At 41.3% G+C, this 13,798-nt stretch overlaps 1 protein-coding gene across 2 annotated transcripts in view; it reads right to left on the bottom strand.

Moving 5' to 3' along the window:
* The window catches only part of HIVEP3 (HIVEP zinc finger 3), a 537,183-nt gene that overhangs the window by 497,675 nt on the left and 25,710 nt on the right, over positions 1-13,798 (bottom strand). Inside the window, exon 3 of one of the 2 annotated variants that reach the window (XR_013403392.1) lies at positions 12,317-12,688. The exons of the other annotated variant lie outside the window; for it this stretch is intronic. The gene's annotated coding sequence lies outside the window, so the exon portion shown is untranslated. Of the gene's footprint in view, positions 1-12,316; positions 12,689-13,798 lie in introns of those variants that run through there. 2 annotated transcript variants of the gene reach the window in all.

Here is a 13,798-nt window from a genome sequence, read left to right as displayed (position 1 = left end):
TACAAATTTACTATCATACAGTTTGGGAGGTCAGAAGTCCCACACGGATTTCACCGGAATAAAATCAAGGTGTGAGCAGAGTTGCAATCCTTCTGAAGACTCAGGAGAAAATTTGTTCCCTTGCCTTTTCCAGCTTCTAGAGGCCACCTGCATTCCTCGGCCCATGGCCCCTTCTACCGTCTTTGAAGACGGCAGCATAGCATCTTCAAATCTCTCTCTGGCCCTGAAACTCTTGTCTCTGTCTTATAAGGACCCTTGTGACTACACTGAGCTCACCCAGATAATCCAAGATAATCTTCCAGCCTCAAGATCCTTAACTCAATCACATCTGCCAAGTTCCTTTTGGTAACTGCCAAGTTCCTAAGGTAACACATATTCACAGGTTCTGCAGATTACGATGTGAACATCTATGGCAAGGGGAGGGAACATTATTCTATCAACTACACCTGGGGAATCACATAGCATAGCATCACGTCCACAGTAAAGACTGGTCAAAGTCGTCACAGCCAGCTCAGATGCTAGAGGAGTCACAGACCCAACCTCTGAATGGAAGGAGTGCCAATGAATGTGTGGCCATGTGGCCATGGTTTGAAACTGCCACACCTTTCCTGTTGTGGCTGCTCCACATTGGCTAATGGGGGAGGAGCTTCACCCCCGTTTTTGACTCGGCAACATGAACATGAAAAGAGATGGACAGTCCAGAAGACACTGAAAGGGGGCAAAAGATACACCATGCAGTTGCATTTCATGTAAATTTTAAATAGTATCATATAAAAAATTAATAAACCCTCTCTTTATGCACAGTTGAAGTCAAGCAAATCTTACTTTATATTTATTCCTAACTGAAAACTAGACTCAAATTGTGCAAGTTTTAAATTATGTGAGTTTTTTAGGAATGCATCCTCTGCATAAAATGTGAATATGCTGTAGTTGTTTTAATTCTCTAAGGACCAAAACACCATATAACATGAAGAAAGAAAACAGAGAAGATGTGAAAATTACATCCAACTTTTAGCATAAGGATTAAAGAATCACCAAATGATTAACTTCCCTCAAAATACAAGTTTCCCATGCTGTTTGAATTGAAGGAATTTTTTTTTCTGTTGAAATCAAGCATTATTAGTAAACAGCAGTTGTGAGAACTCGAAGTGGCTAAATTGTAGGCTTTGTTGGAAACAGGCCTGAATAGAACATATTAGCATAAATTGTATTTTTATGGTTAAGCTGCAGTGTTAAATATCAAACTGTGCTAAACGATTGCTCTCCATACAGCTGCTAAATTGAACTACCTGTTATATCAGTTTAGTAAATTGTCAAACTTAGGGAAGTCAGCAATTTAATGGATGTGTTTGTAAAATATCCTTAGGTACCCTGGCTTACCATCAAGAAACAAACCACCCTCTTAGAGTGTTAAAAGTCTGTCTATTAAAAAAAAAAGATTAACAAGGGGGTACACATAAGATTAATTTTTAAAAGGAAAGCCAATATACTGTAAAATGAATATAATATATTCAGTTCATAGTTCATGTCAAAAAAGTTTATATTCCATCTTAATTTTCTCTACATTAAGTATTAAATAATTTTTGCCTTATCACTATAGTATCATTCAGGATACTGGACACTGAGTTTTGCCCAGTTAAACTGACAACCACTATTTGTCTCCTTCAACTTTTGATTTTGGATATTTGACATATTTAATCAAATGAGGGGGGAAAATTAAGCAAAATATATGCCCTCGTGATGTCATACTTTCTGCGAAATGTTTTATACTCTTTAGGAATACTGAGCATTTCAGATAGGTCTCTGCCTTCTGTCTTATCATGGATGTTTGTAAACCACACAGCAGATATTAAATATCCCGAGAATAAATACCTGGTGTATGGCTTAGTTCTGTCAAATATAAAATTAAGCATAAATATTAGTATTGAATGTCAAGGCCAATTGTTGAAAATCAGATCATAAAAACCCTTATTTGAGGTCTATTTACAACTGACCATTTGAAATAATCAGGGATTAATTAATAAATGGTTAATGGTTTGCTTATGTCTTTTATATAACAAGAAGATTATTAGAAAATAAAATAAGCTATCATTATCACTTCCTTCATGTGATTTTGCCACTCTTATTTTGATACCATCTACACAACAGAGAATCTTTTTGCTGGTTTTTAATACGTTTTTTCACTTCTTTTTTTTTTGAGAGAGAATCTCGCTCTGTCACCAGCCTGGAGTGCAATGGTGCGATCTCAGCTCACTGCAACCTCCACCTCGGGTTCAAGCAATTCTCCTGCCTCAGCCTCCCAAGTAGCTGGGACTACAGGTGCATGCCACCACACCCAACTAATTTTTGTATTTTTAGTAGAGATGGGGTTTCACCATGTTGGTCAGGATGGTCTCAATCTCTTGACCTCATGATCCACCTGCCTTGGCCTCCCAAAGTGCTGAGATTACAGGTGTGAGCCACCATGCCCAGCCATAATACTTTTTCTAAGTATAAAAGCAATACATGCCCAGTACAGAAAATGTAGAAAATATAAACCAACTAAACAAAAAAGTTAAAATCCTCCATAATAATTTATTTTAAACACCCTGAATTAGATTCTCATTCTTGATCCTTAAAGGCAATTAGAATTGAAGAAAATATGTAAGTATAAAAACTAACTCATAAAAGTGCTAGAGGGAGATACAGGTGATTTTAATGGGCACCTCCCAACAGTCCCACCCCAAAACCCTAATTAGGAGAAGACCAAGTTTGTACCTCACATCAATGGGCATTCAAGTCAGTGCCATTAGAATCTCAAAGCCAGGATGATTCCAGAGGACACATGGGTCACTTGGACAATTGAGTATAACCTAATACAAATTGATATAAATAGAGAAAAATTAAAGTGCTATGGGAACCCAGAGAAGGAAGAGAAAGGATCTGACTAGCAAGATCAAAGATGATTACAGAAGAAAAACATTTGAATGGAACTTTGAATGGTGAACAAGCCAGCAAGAACGTAAGAAGTCAAAGGGAACAGCATTCCAAAGAGAGGGAACATAAAGGAAGGCACAGAGTGTTGAAGTCCAATATGAATGGTTTCATCATCAGGTCACAGAAGTACCTTGCTGGCCCATTCTTAAAGCAGCAAGAGAGTCAAGCCAGGCAGCAAATTGATCCATTCTTTTTTTTTTTTTTTTCAAACTTTTATTATGAGGCCATATTAGGGAATTCCAGAAAATCTAGTGTTTATTAAATATTTCAAGACTCTGCTAGTGAGGAATCTTTTAATCACAGTTGACAGAAACCCAATTTAAACTAGCAAAACAAGTGGGAATTTATTAATTCACATAATTGAAAAGTTAGTGTGTAGACTGGTTCAGCTAAAGCTGGACCTAGGTACTCAAATGATCTGGTTGTGTTTCTGTTTCCACTTCTCTTTCTCTGCTCTGCTTGTATCCACTTCTCTTTGCATGTTAGTGTCACTCTTTCCTACTGTAGATACTCTTTCCATATCCTAGGAAAGGCAGCTTCTGGTGGGCCTAGGCCAACATCCTTACAACTTGCTAACATAAATGAAGAGAATAGTCTTCCCTCAGTAGATCCAGGAGAAGAACCCCCCAGGGGCACCTTTGTAGCCCAGATTGGACAAACTGCCCATCCCTAAACCAGCCACTGTAACTGGAGGAATGCAATACTACAGCTGGCCCACTGCAGGTCACTGCCCACGTGTGAAGGCAGGAGGAGGCACAAGTCACCTTCATGGACAGCCCCACCAGGATCACACCAGGTAGGGGAGCAGGTTCCCAAAGGAGAAAGAGGAGGATGGGAGAGTATGCGCAGCACATGACAGCTATAACTAGCACAGTTGATCTCCCAGGTATTTGGAAGACTCCCTTCCATCTCAGCAGTGGGAATACATCACCACAGGCCCCAGATAGTTACTGGGGAAGCACTGCAGATGGATGACAATTCTCCTGCAATATATAATGATGAGAAATACACTAAAGACACTTTCAAATCAGCATCCAAAAACCCTCCTGACAAAGATTTTTTTCCCAATGCTCAAAATGGAAGACCCTATTGAATTCTAAAATAGAGAAGCAGAGCAACCAATCGCTCCCCAGTTCCTCCCCTAGTAATAAGAGTCACCTGGTTTAGCTCTTGTGTCTTACATTAGCATATCTGAAATCTGGTCATTTAAAATTAGATCGTAAATGGAACAAGCATCCATATGGCACTGAGGATGTGCCAGGCACTATTCTAAGTGTGTTACATATAGTAATACTTGCAACAACCCCGTGAAGCATGACCTACTATTATTTCCATTTATGGCTGAAGATGTCAGAGCACAGACAGGTCACACCACATGTAAGATTTGAATCCAGGTGGTTTGATCCAGAGTCTGTGCTCCTTACTCCAAGGTTAGACACAGAACCTCTACTCCAGATAGGTCATAATGCAAAAATGGTGAGCAAGGGAACAGGAAAAAAGGGACACACTGAAAAAGAAGAGTCTGCAACAGAATAAATAAGCAGATATAATATTAGTAACATAACCTAGACACTGAACTGTCAGCTCAGAAGCATAAGCCTGTCCGCGTAGCCCCAACATTGTCTATGGAGGGTGTGAGCAGTCTGGTTTAACAAATCCAGGTTAAAGACCCATCACATTCTACTGGCATGAAAATATCCTCCCCTTTTCCACAGATGCTGTGCCCATAAAGGCAGCCTGGTGTCTGGAGATAACCTCACCACATAGTGCCCGATACAATGTCGGGTACATTGTCATGCTCAATAGCATTCCTTTAATTTTCCTTAGGAGAACCATAAGAGCTGAAAAACTAGATTCAAGGATCAAGTATTAATTGAGTACCTACTATGTACCAGACCCTGGGCTGGGCCCTGAGGACACAGCAATGATGAGACAGGCACAGCTATGCACCCACAGTATCTTCCACTAAGCCTGGCTCATCCCATACTTAAGCTGAGGTTAACCAGAATTTTTGGCATCTTTTATAAGCAGCCCTGATATCTGGATGATATACACCTGTACAGACATACTGCTTGGTAAAATACTGAAATATTTTGTACTACTTGATAAACAGTCACTGCCTAAGTCTCTGGGGTATCTCACCACTACCCCCACCCTGCCCTGACCCCACTCTTAGGAACCCCAAACATTCCCCATGATCCATCAACTGGGTGGCAGCTCAGGCCTGACAGGGGACCCCCAGGTCCCCATTCCAGCATATGTCCTACATTCATTCTGATTGGTGGGTATCAATGCCCCTGCTTGTAATCACTAAAAGTAGCCCCAAATCCCCCTTTCCACAAGCTTTTAACTCATACTTTTCTGGTTGACTGCCAGGTCTCTTTAGAAACAGTAGGTCTTTATTTTTAAAAAAATAAAATAATAAAATAAAGGAGAATCATCAGACACACAATGTGACAATTAGCAACTGTCTGGCAATGACTTGCTGATTCAGAGGACATCATGCCAAGATGGGACCAAATTACCTCCTCCTCCTCTGCCACCCACTGCAGCTTCTATCAGCAGATACCTTCAGAACAGAGGCCCCAGTGACAGGGACCCAGATGGCCCAGCAACCAAGGGAACGGGCAGGACCTTCTCACCTCCCCTGGCCTCTCACAGACACAGACTCCTGCTGGCTGTGTCAGTCACGAAAGAGTGCAAACAACACCACTCAGGGAGTTTCACCCATCTGCTCACATGACACCTTGGTTGCTGGGAAATCCCTGTACCTATCCAGGTGCCAGGAAAGATCAGGATGGGCCCTGACAGAGATCTTCAAAACCAGACTCAAATGCAGTAGGGTTCCCCATGAACACTTTGTTCTCAACCTTGGCTGCCCCTTAGAATCACTCAGGAATGCTTTTAAGATATAGATGCCAGGCCCCAGCCAATTCCATTAGCAGATCCAGTGGGGCCTGCCATGGCTTAGGGGACTCCAGATATGGGAACTGCCTCCAAGGGTCAGTCAGATGGATCCCTGGGGTTCCTCTCTCCTGTATAAGTCAGTAGCCCAAAAGGGGAATGTCCAGACATCATTCTGGCTCCAGGTTCCCCCTCCCACCCTGCCCACATGCTCATACAGCAGATGGAGCTCTGAGAGGTGCCTCCTTTCCACTGGGGGAAAGGTCCTGGGAATAAAGGGTTCTGGCATTTTGCCCACACATGGTAGCTGGACAGTAAGGACAAGAAAGATATTTATTCATATCCTAATATGACACTGTGAGTTTATTAGCATCATTCAGTATAATATTTTAGAGATTTCTGGGTTTTTTTTTTCTAACTGCTAACTAAAATTTTTAAATATCTAGAAATTAATATTTAAAAGTTGACTTCTCTTTTTTTTTTCCTTTTTCTTTTTTTTTTTTTTTTTTTAATTTTTGAGACGAAGTCTGGCTCTGTTGCCCAGGCTGGAGTGCAGTGGCACAATCTTGGCTCACTGCAAACTCCACCTCCAGGTTCAAGCAATTCTCCTGCCTCAGCCTCTTGAGTAGCTGGGAATGCAGGTGTGCACCACCACGCCCAGCTAATTTTTGTATTTTTAGTACAGACAAGGTTTCATCACGTTGGCCAGGCTGGTCTCGAACTCCTGACCTCAGGTGATCCACCCTCCTTTGCCTCCCAAAGTGCTGGGAGCAGGCGTGAGCCACCGTGCCCCGCCTACAAAGCTGACTTCTCAAAGACAATACCATACAAAAGAACAAAACATAATATAAATGAGCCCCTGTTGTTTCTGAGCCGTTTGCCAAAGTACCCTGTCCTTTATTCAGCAAAGAGGTCCTTGTCCGTGCACATCGAAGTCGACTGACAGAGCCAGAAGGGAGAACAGTGGCGACAGAAGACAAACCACTTTGGGAGCAAGTCCCCCAGGCACTCCTTCCTGGCACAGATCCTGAAATCATGCTCCTCCCATGAGGCTGCCCAGATTGGCAGCAAACCAGGCCATTGAGCTCAAGAACCTCCAAAGGTCTCATTTCTAAAGAAGGATCACATTTCCTGTGTTGCTGACAAGGATTATAAGGTGCAGGGAGGTAAAGGGGCCAAGTCAATGGGCAAATGTCTTTTTAGGGCAAAAAAAAAAAAAAAAAAAAAAAAAAAAAAAAAAGGCACTTTCGTCACCTCAAGAGTACAGTAAAGAGAAAAAACCTCCGACATGCCTCTGGGGGAGACATAAGCTTGAGATCTTTAGTTAAATTAAGCTGCTGTTAAATGTGTCGTTTTTTTGTCTCACAAATTTTGCCACCAAAAAAGGAACAAATCAATGCAAATGTCTCAGGTTAGGTACTAAATCCGGGCAGAGTGACAAGGCATCTCATGTTGTAGGTCACCCCTCCACACTGCAACTGCCAACTAACGAAAGGAGGACACGACCTCACTGCCACCTCTCCCAGCAAGTCCGCCTTTGCAAAGTGGACACCAACCAGGTGGTAGAGCAGGCCCCAGGCATGACCCAGGAGGAAAGAGGAGAGGAAAACAAATCAAGGAAGCAAATCAGAGAGCTCGGGAAGAAATCAGAAGCACACATGTTCAAAACAGGTAGAGCCCACATCCCTCCACTGTAGGCATTCTAAGCCTTAAAATGTGGCAAAGACAGCAGGGGCTCATGACTTCTGATTTTCTCAGTCAAGGGCAAAATGTATCCTCCCTATTTTAATAAAAAAGCAAGATGTAATTATGTTTGCACATCCAGTGGTTCTAGAAATAAGGAAGAGAGGGGAGCTTTATTTTCATTACTTTCGTATATCAGCATCTTCTCAACAACCTAACAACTAGGTGACATGGGCAGCTGCAACCTCTCTGAGTTACTATTGTATCACGAGGCCAGAATGATTGCTTGGAAGGCAAAAGGTCAGACCTGCCGACCGCTTGAGCTCCACGCCGTATGATCCCATGAACTCTTGAGGAATAGAAGTCGCTTATGTAAAGATATGTTCCCAAGCAAGTTGTCAATACATTATACCTAAAATGCACCATGGAACTATTAGGAAAATCCCATCGCCTATTGAGCAGTGGTTCTCAAAGTATGGTAACCGAAGAAGCAGCATCAGCATCACCTGTGAACCCATTAGAGCTGCAAATCCTCAAGCTCCACCCTGGACCTACTGACTTAGAAATTCTGGGGGTGGAGCCCGGCAGTCTGTGTTTCAAGTCACCGCTGTGATCTTGATGATTGCTACAGCAACTCATTTAGTAAGCAAAATAGCTCCTAACGTATGTGTTTCAAATATTAGAGTTTGCTGCAAATACGTCTGTCGCCTAGTTCTAAATCCTTTGCTTCAAATGGTCAATATCTGTTTCAGAGAGGACAGGAAATCCCCACACGGGTCTCCTTGCTGTCCTGGACACTCCACCTTAGGGACTTTGTCCTGGCCATTCCCACTGATGGGAGCACTGCCCCCTCCACCCCACCCCATACAGGACTTGGCTTAAATGTCATCATCTCAGCAAGGCCACCCTGTATCCCTGATTCCCCTTCACTTGCTCTCTGTTCCCAAAGTATTTTGCCCTTCTAAAGATCTATATAATTCACTTATTAATGTAGAGGGTTTTCTGTATGTCTCCCTTCAGTGGAAAGTAAGTTGCTGTCATGGCAGTCTGTAGTGCCCAGCACATAGTAGGTGTACACATAGACACACGCACGAATACATATATATGTATACATGCACATATGCATATATATGACACACATATATGTGTGTGTATATATGTGTGTGTGTGTATATATATCTACACAGATATATATAATGAATAAACGAGTCAGGCAAATTCCAGGATAAACCTTTGGTTGCACAGCCTTCATTTATTTTGTAAAGGCTCAAACGATGGGGGGCTACCTTTATAAACTGGAGAGAAGTTGCCATCTCCCATGGAGGACTCCAGTGTTGGTTCCCATGCTTCATCTTTCTGAAGATATCTGAATGGCTGATAACCTTGTTTTGCAACCAACATTCAGGAAAGAGTAAGTTGCTAGAACTGCACTATGAATCACTAATGAAGATGCTGGATGTAGAAATCTTGGCTGTCAGTTGAATGCACTACTCATCTGACAATACTTTCTTTCAAATAAAGTCTTCTCCCATGTTTAAAAATTGCACAACTATTAGAGGTAACTAAAATTTAATACTTTTGCTTCTAGCTTGAAGTGAGAAATGTAGAATTGTGCCAAAAGCTGATGATCTCTTCTTGGCTGGTTCAGTGGGAGTGGTTTGGAAGCAAGGTTTCCAGTCTTTCATAACTAGTTTCTTTTTTATTATTTTCCTGGGAATTTCCAGTTCTAGATATTTTTCTATAAAACAGTTCTACACAGATAGCTTTAAGGTCATGACAAGTTAAAAATGAATGCTGACCATTAGAAAAGATCGTTGGATCATTGCTAGGTGTTTTCATGCAGTCGTCCCCATTTCCTCCACATGATCAAACCATATGAAGCAAAACTTGGAAACTGAGATATGATAGAAAACCAAGCTAAAAACTACAGGTTTGTCTTTCAGTGTGTGTGTGTTGCATGTGTTGGGGTGGGAGGTGGAGGGTGGGGGGAGGCTGAAAGAGACAAGGAAGGAGACAGGGAGGAGAGGGACCAATGAAATAATGTGTGGGAAAGTACCCTGCTAACTGCAAAGCACCAGAGCAGCAGTTCTGAAACTCTCTGGTCTCAGGACCTCATTACATTCTTAAAAATTATTGCAGACCCCAAAGAGCCTTTGTTTATGGGGTAATATCTATATTATTTGCCAATATCAGAAATTAAAACAAAAATTACTAAAATATTTATTAGTTCATTGTCAATAACCTCCTTACATGTTAACAGAAGTAACATACTATATGAAAAATATACTTTCCCAAAGAAAAAAAAAAAAAGAAAACCTGTGAAAAGAGTGGTGCTGTTTCACACTTTAGTGAGTCTCTTTAATGTCTGGCTTAATAGAAGACAACTGGATCCTGGCCGGGCGCGGCAGCTCAAGCCTGTAATCCCAGCACTTTGGGAGGCCGAGACGGGCGGATCACGAGGTCAGGAGATCGAGACCATCCTGGCTAACACAGTGAAACCCCGTCTCTACTAAAAAATACATAAAAAACTAGCCGGGCGAGGTGGCGGGCGCCTGTAGTCCCAGATGCGCGGGAGGCTGAGGCAGGAGAATGGCGTAAACCCGGGAGGTGGAGCTTGCAGTGAGCTGAGATCCGGCCACTGCACTCCAGTCTGGGTGACAGAGCTAGACTCCGTCTCAAAAAGAAAAAAAAAAAGAAGACAACTGGATCCTAAAATCTGCCCCTGCATTAAGTTTGTTGCAATGTCATAGGTCCTGTGACCTCTGTAAAGCTTCACTGTACACCCGTGAGAATGAAAATGGAAAAGGCAAATTGCATCTTAGTATTATTATGAAAGTATTTTTGACCTCATGCATCCCTGAATGGGTTTCTCAGAGACCCCCAAGGACACACAGATCACACTTTGAGAATGACCGTTCTAGTCAAATGTTATCAACTTATTTCCTATTTAGAAACAAATAAACTGAGACTTAGAGAGATGAAGTTCTATGATTTACCAAAGGTCACAGCAGGGAGTGGGAAGGCAGGCAGCAGAACTTAGGCTTTCTAACTTCTGATGAGTACTCTCAGCATTGGACTATATGTGTTTCCATGTGTGCAGAAGCTTCTGCCTAATCTGAGTTTTCCAGAGTAATAAGCACAATCACAAAATACAGTAGAGCTGAGTCAGTCAAGTATTCAACTTACACGGACTTGGGTCTATGCCCTCTGCTCACCCGCATCTCCACCATTGCAGAGAGAGAGCCTGATCAATTGCATGTACCATTTCATTGCAAAAGTACATGCCCTTGAGTGACCATGAGGTAGGGATGTGAATCCCCTGGTCCTTCACGAGGCTCATTGCAGTTCTCTTCAAGTATGAGCATTTTGACATCTTGAGTGGGATTCTGTAGATTAAGACATTTTGACCAGTTGGTTCAGTTTGGTTTGGTAGAACGTGGCTTGTGTATGCAAGGAACAACAATTGAATGGGGGAACACCAGCTTTACCAAGTGTACTGAAGGCAGCACAGTCTCTAGCACTGCATGAGGAGTATTTGGTGGGCTATTTAAGGACTTCCAAGGGTAACTAATACTGGCCTTTTGCCATCTCTGAAACTTCACCCTCACTTAGGGGCCAGTTTTCTGACAGAGCTGAGTTCTACTGTGATAGCAACACGTGAGTGATAGGGAGGCTTGTGATGAGAGCAGAGACGTCTGGGTGATGGGAGAATTCACTGACACAGGGGCAAGGGCACACTGCTCATCAGAAATACACAGCATTTCCACTGGGGCTTCTCAGCTTCGTCAGTGCCAATGCCTACTATTGAGTGTTCCACTCCACGATATACCAATATTTGTACTAAAATGGTTATCACAAAAGTAATACATTCATTTGCTTAAAAAAACAAGTATGGAAGAGTAGAGAAGTATTACTCTGACTCCACCCCCATGACAGTCCATGCCCTAGAGGTAACATATCTGTTTCTCCCTTTAGTTCTTCTGATGGATTCTTTCCTAACTCGAATGCACTTACATCTTTATTTCTTGCTGTATCCCTTTTAAAAACACGAACTCCCACGAAGACTCACCTATATTCTTTCCACTTCATCTCCTAGCCTCCAAATGTGATTGATAAATTTACGTCATATTCTGTTATTGTATTTTCCATGCTTTGTTTTTAAATTGACTCTAAAACATAAAAACTAGTAAACAGTATTGAAAATACGATGGAACGTACAGAACCAAGAAGTGTGACTGAACCCAAAAGAACAAAATGTGATCCTGTGACACGAAATCTGTGCCACTTGAAGAATAATGTTTCAAGTGTGAAGATCAAGTGGACTCTCTGTTCCTTCTCTCCATCAACTGCTGAGAACCAAGACTCATTTTTGTTTCCTTTGTATGTGGATTATGACTTTGTATTTTTCCCACAGTTCCCAAGAAGAAAAAAAGAAAAGGAAAGGCATATGCAGCATCATATGATAAAACCCTTGTTAGTTCTTAGCTATACAGTTTCTGTAATGGAATCACTTTCTCTTTGAAGACACTGTGGCTTCTTCTGATTGTTGGCAGTTGCTTTCTAAATCAGCTCCACAATTGTTATCCTGGGATTTCTTTTCATTGCACTACTGGGTTATCATGGTTTCTTGGGTCCAACATTTTAACCATTTCTTGATCATTTGTTGTTTGGCTGGAGATACCCTTTAATAGTTTGTTTTTTTTTTTTTTTTTTTTGGAAAGGCTATATAGGAAGTGAACTTCCTGAGTTCTTACATGTCTGAAAATGTTTATTTCACTCACACACTTAATTGGTCACATGGCTGGTATAGCAGCCACTACTGGATGTCACAACATTCATCTACTCCCACCCCGATACTTTTCGTAATAGAATCTTCCTCTGTACAGGTATTCTCCTTGTCCGTGTGTCCACAGGCGGATGGTCTACCTATTACCCTTACAGTGATTGGTTTAGGAATAGACATGTTAAAATTCGGTAAATAAGTTTTCCAGGAGTTCTGAATAAAAGGCATTCCCATCTTCCTCTGGAGACTGTTATTTCTGACTGTGGTTCCCAGAACTACCATGGATATCTTGTCACCATAGAGGAGCTAGCCTGAGCACAAAGCCAACAAGCTAAGGAGACTCTGCAAAATAACAGAAGAATCAGGAATCCTGATTATTATTTGTCATTATTAAGCTGATAAATTTACTAATGCTGGTGATGCCCTATTTCTGAATTTCAGAAAATGTGAAATAATATAGTCCCTTCTTATTTAAGCCACTGGGACAGCTTTCTGTTCCTTGCAGCCAAAAGAATCCTAATTAATACAGCTGGGTATAGAATTATTAGTTTACTTTCCCTTAAAACTTTGAAAGCATTATGCCATTGTCTACTGGTATCTACTGCATTGATTACTGAAGTAATATGTGAATCTACTTCCTATTTCCTTGTGAATAATGTAGTTTCTTCTGTTGCTGAAAGCTTTTATTCTTCTCTTTGGTACACCCAGGTAGGGAGCAGGCAGGTACATCTGGAACTCCACCACCTTCAAAGGAAGTAAGGCATTTAAATATATTTCCTTCCTAGTGGGAGATGACTTCCCTTTTTACCCTCTGGCTCTACCCCCAGGATTTCCTTTTTGTCTGCTGGGTCTACATCAGATATTATTCTGCATTGCTTCTTTGCCCCAGCTTCACACTTTTGGATGTCCCTTAGCAAATCATTCATAAGTTCGGAAAACCATTCTTAGAATTCAAATTGCTCTATACACATCTTAGAAAGAAAATAGCTACTTAGCCAATATATAACTTCATTCCCAGAGTATCGAAATTCATCATAATGTGTGTTGATCTGGATCTGTTCTCATTTATCCTGCTTGGCACTTAGTGGGCTCCTTTTGATTGAAGAATTTGATTCTTCCTTTAGCTCAGAGAAAAATTATTCCATTATTTCTTCATTTCTTTTGTATTATGCAAATATTGGACCTTCTCAAACTATTATATTGTCTTTTTACATATCTCTTAAATTTGCCATCTTTTCTAGTTTCTGAAAGATTTTCTCAATTTTATCTCATTTACTTATTTGGAATATATCATGTCCTTTTTTAAAAAGCAAACAAACAAACAACAAAAAAAAAGAAAACAGGGTCTTATCTGTTGCCCAGGCTGGAATACAATGGTGCCATCGTAGCTCACTGCCTCAGCCTCCTGAGTAGCTGAGATTACAGGCACATACCACCATGCCTGGCTAATTT

Source organism: Macaca mulatta, chromosome 1, assembly GCF_049350105.2.
Source record: "Macaca mulatta isolate MMU2019108-1 chromosome 1, T2T-MMU8v2.0, whole genome shotgun sequence".
Classification (NCBI taxonomy): domain Eukaryota; kingdom Metazoa; phylum Chordata; class Mammalia; order Primates; family Cercopithecidae; genus Macaca; species Macaca mulatta.
This window is presented reverse-complemented; position numbering and strand designations above follow the sequence as displayed.